Below are 8,063 nucleotides of genomic sequence, written 5' to 3'. Positions count from 1 at the left end.
GAGGCCCTATCCAACATGACCTGAAAAATTTGTATAATCTACATCATGATGTAAATAAAATTTTGCAAACAATTGTTTGCATAAATAAAGAGGAAACTCATCCATCTATAGCCACCTGTGATGAGTAACTAACCAACGAGGATATATAAATGGTGCAACAAGCTAATCCATACACTTCAAAGCCAAATAACCTCCAAGCCTAGACCTATTTGTATAAAAGGTAAACATACTCTTCACCATAGCGATGGAGACCTCTCTAACAATCTGTGTATACTTCACAGTGCCAGTGACACTGTGAGAAAGAGAAGAGTAAAAAGTCTCAATACTAATTTCATCATATGGGTTGTATGCCTCTATCGTCTAAATCATATGGCATAACTCATCTCTCATAGAAACAATTTTCTCCCTATTAGGGAGAGTGGTAGAAGCCAAAAGTGTAGAATCAAGAAACTCTACAGCATGAGATAATCTAGCAACTGTATCTCTAAATAAATGTTGTCTCTCCTTAGAGGATGATGTAGGTCTACATGTTGTACCTCACTCAACACTATGACCCCCTCCCTGAACACTAGCCTCCTTTGAGGATGTAGGTGCACCACTAGTACCAGATGTCATAATGATATGCAAAGAAGATCTATGCCGATAAATGCAGAGTTAAGATATATGTAAGTACATATAAAATTGAAAATTTAATTTAATTTAAAAGGTGTATAAAGTTGAATGTAACTAAAAAATATAGATCATTGTTTTATTTAACACACTTGTTAAATATATATCAACTTGATGTGTCTAGCTCATATATGTGAACAAAAAATATGCACATGTGTATGTGTGATAAAAAACTAATTTGAAATTAAGTCAACTTTCTTCTACCTAATTTTTGACTACATGTTAAAGTACATAGGTTTACTATGTTAATGCTTTCTAAAATGTAACTAATTTTTAGCTATCTTGAGGTCTGAACAAGTTTTTTAAGTTTCATGTACATGTATGTTGAATTATAGTTTCCAAGTTTTCTAAATTTGAAATTGGTTAAATTTTAAGTTTTCAAGTTTGAACAACTATCTAAGTTATTATAGTTTAGTTCTACCTAATGTTTCACTGCATGTTAACTTTATCTATATAGGTTTCTACTATGTTAATTTTTTCTCAAATGTAATTAATTTAGTTATCTAGGTCTCAACTTGAGTTTTCTATGTTTGATGTAAAATCTACATTTATGAAATTAAGTAAATACTTAATTAAAAAATACTATATAGCTCTTTATCTAACATATGATCTAACTATATTAAAAAAATTAACTAATCTAAATAATCAACTACTAAAACACTTAAAATAATATTAATTTGATTACTAAAACACTTTAAAATAATTAATTTGATTACTAAAACACTTAAAAAACAATTAATTTAATCACTAAAATACTTAAAATACAATTAATTTAAGTAATACTCATGGTTGTGCAAAGATTTGGGATGGAAGATTGTCACAAAGTGTTAAGTGAATGCCGCCTTTGTCAAGGCTCTTTAAGCAATGATGTTGGGGTGATATTAGAGTGGATGCAAAACTCCATTAATGGGTCTTAAATATATCTTTATATATGTATTACTGATACTCTAAGATGTATGTGGGCATGTTTTGGAAGAGGGCAGCCAGCTCATCTCACATGTTAATTTTGTAGTAGAATTTATAGGTAGTCTAAGGCCATCACTCTATTATCAAATTTATATTATGTTCTCCTTTTTTTCTTAATGTTGGGTATATTTTGTTGTTACAATACTTGGAGGATTCCACTCCAGTATTGTGTTTGGTCTATCATTTTGTACATTTTTTAGATATATCATATCTGTTTATCATTGAATATTTTGCCTAAATATAAACTGTAAGATCGTAATTCCAATGCAGCATTCACCTGAGTTTTTGGTTCTGCAGCTTTTTGTCTCCATTCCTCTCAAATTGCCTGCACCAAACCCTGCATGGAATTATCCGAACTCTGTACAATTGAAGCTTTGGCATTATCGGTGGTCACAAGCATAACTATGACTGATTTTTATGATTTATCTATGCTCATCATACCTACTTAAATGCTTACCTTGTTATAAAAGACAGCATGCTAGGTTAGCTTCCTCCTGAGCTTTACTTAAGGTAGGGTGTTAGAGTAATTATTTGTTTCTCTTATTAATTTATAGATCATGTTGATTTAATTAATCAAGTTCTTTATTACTCTAGTTACTTAAGCTTTCTCTTAGGTGCATATAATTAATATTTTATATTAATTATAATGTGCAAACCTAGTTTTCTTTCCCTTTAGGGTTTCGTTCACCATTAAGGTTGAACTTTTGTACTTTTTGTTTTCATAACTTGGAATACAATTTTGCTCTCACACCATTGAGATTTTCCAAACTCTATTTTTTTTCCTTTTCTGGCTTCTCTTCAGTACAGGTTATTTGCATGGAGGTGTTTTTTGTGATCTATGAAGTTGGTTTTCATAACTTCTACATGTGTAACATGCATGTATATATAATTTAAAAAAAATTAAATCTGTGTGTGTGGGTGTGTGTGTGTGTGCACGCGCACATGTGTCTCTCTAGACATAATCTATACATGTATATATTCTATAAGTAGATCAAGAACACACTAAATGTATGTACATATGTACCTACAAATTCATGTTGTTTAAGTGCGCACTTTATACATGCTCTTGCTCCATCGTGCTCCCCTTTTCCATGTCCACTTTCAAAGCAGTTCCACAAAAAACTAACATTGCTTCTAGCAAGTTGCATGGCTAACCAATTAAATCCTTTTGCAGATTTAAGTTGTCTTGTGAGTTCATGAAATGAGATTATTAAAAATAAAAATATATAGAAATCAAATTGAAATATGTGTAAAAATCAATATAAGTTTTGAATTTAAAGTTAAATAAAAATGTACACATACATACACTAACCTACACAACCACCAGACCAGATCCATTGCTCTGAAACATTTATTCGACAATTTCTAAGATCTTGAGAGATCATTGCAAAAAATGAGCAACATAGCTCCTATCATGAACTCTATCATCACTAATATAGAAATGAACCTCCTTGATGATAATGTGTTCATTTTTCTCTGAACTTTCTATCTCATCCACCTCAAATTTTGCATGTCTATAAACCACTTGCACAAATATTGCAACCTGTTCAAAATGAAAATATTTTCCTTGAAGCTCTGTTTGAGGTGAAAATGTATAGTTCTCAGAGAAATCTACAACTAGAATACAACCAAGTGGAAAATAATTTTTTGAATCACAAAATTGTCTAGCTTGCCATCGTGCACCGTGACAATGTTGGATATGTAGATATATCAATGGACGAAACTTGTTCGCAAACTCATCATACCGCATTTCACTCTCCTTCAATACATTTTTTTTGGATTCAACTCCTGTCTTATTTTGGTATGTCTCATATTCATATCTCATGCATGAAACTGTTGTTGATTCATCAATATTCTCAATTTGCGATGGAAATTTAGATAAATCTCCATAATCTGGACATTGATTTATGATGCACTGTACTTTGAACTCATCTAAATCTTCTAGTATATCACACAACATAGACTTCACAAATTGTGACGTACTGCTAAGGATGACCAAATTTGGATCAAGTACTGCCATAACTTTTTTTTATGATTACAAGTGTAGACCAAATTCAATATGGTTTTGACAACACCAAGTTTACGTTTCTTATTTATGCATACAAAGGAAGGATGTAGGCTCTCAAACATTCTCTAACATATTTTCACATTTGAAATTTTTTGCTTGAATATTTGAAATAATTCACTTTGTGTTATATCTATAAAATGTTTTGGATGTTCAATTTTTACCCCTGTCTCTTGATCTTTAATTTGTAGAGTATCATGTCTATTGGAAGAAACACGAGACAATGTGGTCCCAAATTCAATAATCTATATTTTTTTATATCTTCAAAAATTCTGTCTTTTCGAGGAGCTCTGCAAATATTCACCCAAATATTCTCAATGTTTTCATCTAACATATTTCTCCTCCTAATGTATCTTTGAATAGTTCTAGATATATGTAGTAAATCAGAAATTGCACGTACTTGTTTTCTATGTGTTAACTTTCTACTAGATATAATAGTCATCAACGCTCTATTTGTAGCACTCAAATCACCTCCTCGAGTTGTGTTGTCAATTTTGTTATAAGCAGTTTGCAAATTTTTAACTATTGTTTTATTAACATTATGTGCATGGTTTTTCCTGTTATCAACACCCAACAACTCCAAAACAGGCCTCATATATTTTCTCCTAAATAACTTGACAAATAATTGTGTCTTTCCAAATATACTTTTGTTTTTGAAATATTCATCCCACATGTTTTGACAATGCTTTTTAATAGTGTTCTCTTTTGCCATTTTTGTAGATGGAATTCGACTATAAAATAGGTCCTCATCCATATCCATCAAATTTCCTACACCTAATAATATGTTTCTATCATTAAAACTATCAATTTGTTCATCTTCATGAATCTCGTCCTCTTCATGAATCTCATCTTCTTCATTAACTTCGATAGGTTGGTTTTGATTACGTTTTGTATGACCCTTCATTTTGTCATCTCTTATTCTGTCGTATTTCCTTGATCTAGCCTTTTTATTACCTATTCAATACTTTGACGATCCTTTAATTTAGATTCCACTAGAAATATATTTCAATACTTCAATATAGAGTACATAAAAATAACTAGGTGAAAAAAAATACCTTATTGACGATCCTTTGTAATTGTCATTAAACTCCACGAAACAATTGATAAACACGGCTTCAAAAAAATATTTATTTTTGAAAATGCTCCTTTAAATTTTGCAATTTATTGTGCAGTTATTATAAATTTAAATTAAAAGAAAATTATTTTATATGAAACCACCAATGTAACCAGTAGCAATTTTTTGGGGCCGATAAGGGTTACGGCCGAAACCGTTACAGCCAAAAGAGTTGCGGTCGAAAGGGGTTTGGTCATAACTGTCTATGTGTCATCCTAAGTGGCAGCCACACAAACAAAAGATGTAATTTCTCTAAACTTTTCACTTTCAATACTAATTTCTCCATACAAAATGAAGTTTTTCTAAAAACTAAAAATACCCTTTTGAAGAGCTTGGAGTCAAGATAATGTTCATATAAATTTTGTGGTATTTTGATTATTTTAAATATGTTATATTTATAAAATATTACGAGTAGGTCTTTTAAAATTCAACAAAATGTTTGTTCAAAAAAAGGAAAAAAATAGTAAATCATGTTCAAAAAATAAAAACTTTATGTGTACCTCTACAGGAGAGAGTCATCTTCAAGAATATGCAATTATTTTTTTTAAAATGTGTATATTTGATAGAAAAAGTTTGGCGGGAAAAAAAACTGTCAATTTCTGACAAGTTCGACTTTGAACACTTATAACTTGAAACATATAAGTTTAAAATCTTTTTTTGTCCTCTAGGTATACAAGTCCACTATAACATAGTTTAAATTAGACCAACATATGATCATTTGCATATATTTGTTTGGTGCGAATGAAACTGTATATTTTCAACATTTTAAAATAATTTAAAAATAGACCTAAATTTTTTTTTAAATGATAAAAATTTCACTCAATTAAAAAATAAAAAATTATATGCATAAACTTCATCCAATTTTACACATTTCATTAGTTTACATCATCTTCAAATTTTAAACACAAATGTCCCTTTTCTGTCATTAAATTTGAACAGTTTAAATTTTGATACCATTTTCCTTTATAAAAGGGTGACACAGGTTTGTGCTTTTACCCTTAAGTCTAAGTAAACCCACAAAGGATCAAGAACAAGAAGGAACCAAGACTGGTAGGAAGTAATGATGATGTTATGAAGATGTTTTCATTGATGTCAAGGCATAAGAAGGAACCAAGATTGGTAGGAAGTAATGATGATGTTATGAAGATGTTTTCATTGATGTCAAGGCACAAGAAGGAACCAAGACTAGTAGGAAGTAATGGCCAAAAAGGCACATTAATCTTATAGGTGTGACTCTAGTTCACAGGGGTGATCAAAGAAAGATGAAGTACAAGCCTAGTAGAGGCAATGACAAAGGAGATCCACTTAGATGGAATTATGCTAAGTGAAGAGAGAATCTGTTGAAGGATGTCAAGCAGAAAGAATGTCAGATCAACTAGTGACTATGAAAGATGGCTTGGCCAAGTTAGCAAGAAAAACATGAAGCAAGATACCAATGACTGCGATGTCACCAAGTGGGTAGAACTGCACTCATCATTGCACTTAATGGTGATGGGGTTGACATATCAAGGAACGGTGGAAAGAATTCCAATTTGAATTCTTTCCAACAAAAGAAAGTCATCGAAGACACAAGACACCCATGACTCCTATACAAACGTACTACATCTAACAAGAGTGACGCACTACTGCAACGAGATTGTTGATTGATTAGCCAAAGAGTCAAGATAAGTGTAATCTAAAAGTGTGAAGAAAGTGACAAAGTGAGGGAAGATCTTACACCTAAGAATGTGTTGAGTATAATCTAGTGAGCCAAAACAACACAAGTGTGATCATGTGCGAGAGTGAGCAGAGCCAAGTCCACAAGTGATCGTGTATGAATGTGTCAGAATGGCTGAAGAGGGATCTATTTCCAAGCTAAGTGTAGTAGCTATTTTATTAGATCAATCCCTATTGTTTACTAATCTCTATAACAGAAAATCTCATTGAGAGTGGACCCTAATAGGGTTCTTGCGTCAAATTCCCTAACAGGGTGACACATTAACTTGTGTTCCAAAGTCCTTTGACAGGGTTGCTCCTAATAGGGCAAGATTTTTATAGGCCTCATCAAAATCCCTTAACAATTTCTTTGTAATCTTTTAACACAGATAAGATTGACCAGGCGCACTTTAGGAGAGTGCAAGCTTTGTGAGGATCTACTTACACACTGTAGTTTTTACCCTAGCCGGATTTCCATGAGATAAATATTGTGTTATGTGTTGCTATGTTCATGTTCATTGTTTTTACTTAATTCTAACTAGTTAAGTTGTAGCAAGCACAAACCTGTAGACTAGTGTGAAGTGTGATATAAGCAAAAAAGTTGAAACTAGTATAGTATATTAATTCACCCCCCTCCCCCTCTCAGTATACTAATTTGTGTTTGGGCCAATTGTATTATCAGTTGATAAACTGATGTGGGCAAGAATAAAAATACAATTGTTAAAATACTTGATAAAGTAGTTAGGTATGGTATCTTAGTTCCTATTAAAGTGTAATCAATTGTCTAATGAAGAGGATAAAAGAAAGTTAGAGAAATGAGTTATTGATCAATTGATAAATTTTAGTAGAACCTTGGTTGAAATTGAAGATCAATTACTTGAGCATTGATATGGTATATTGGAGGAGAGATCGATTGCTTTAGACAAAAATTGGAAGATTAGCGAAGCATCACTACCTATAATGCTCCATTTAATCACTATCGATGAGATATGTAACATGTTGGAGCAAGCTAAAAGAAGAATAAGTATTTTCACAATTGAGAAGCAAAGGAAGTTACCGCAAAATTGATGATGTTATACATAGAATGATTGGGGAAGTTAGACCAGATGTTCCAAGGAAGAAAGAGCCAAGAACTAAGAGGAACAAAGACAATAAATTTGTTGATGATCAATTCTTTCACAGTTAGAGAATCAAATTTGTGTATAGCTAGAATCCTTGTTACAATTCATTCACATGAGGATATCAATTTTGAGATGAATGAGCTCAAAGATGTAGAAATTAATAAAGGCCAATCTTTAATTGACCCTATAAATATTGATTCTAGACCATAAAGTAATGTGCCTAATGTATTAGACAATTTGAGATCCATTTTAGTCATTTTAAATTGTCATTTTCAACTCAATGAAGTAGTATCTAATTCACCTTCTGCTAAAACCTTTTCAATCAAATATGAGCTTGAACCAAGTGGGTTCACTTTCATTGGTGTAATCAAAGGATATAGCTCTATTTCCTAGTTCGCATAAATAAAGTAAGGAACACATTATCCAACATTAT

The sequence above is a fragment of the Cupressus sempervirens genome, chromosome 1 (genome assembly GCF_028749045.1).
Source record: "Cupressus sempervirens isolate cs-2001-9-10 chromosome 1, ASM2874904v1, whole genome shotgun sequence".
Classification (NCBI taxonomy): Eukaryota; Viridiplantae; Streptophyta; class Pinopsida; order Cupressales; family Cupressaceae; genus Cupressus; species Cupressus sempervirens.
This window is presented reverse-complemented; position numbering follows the sequence as displayed.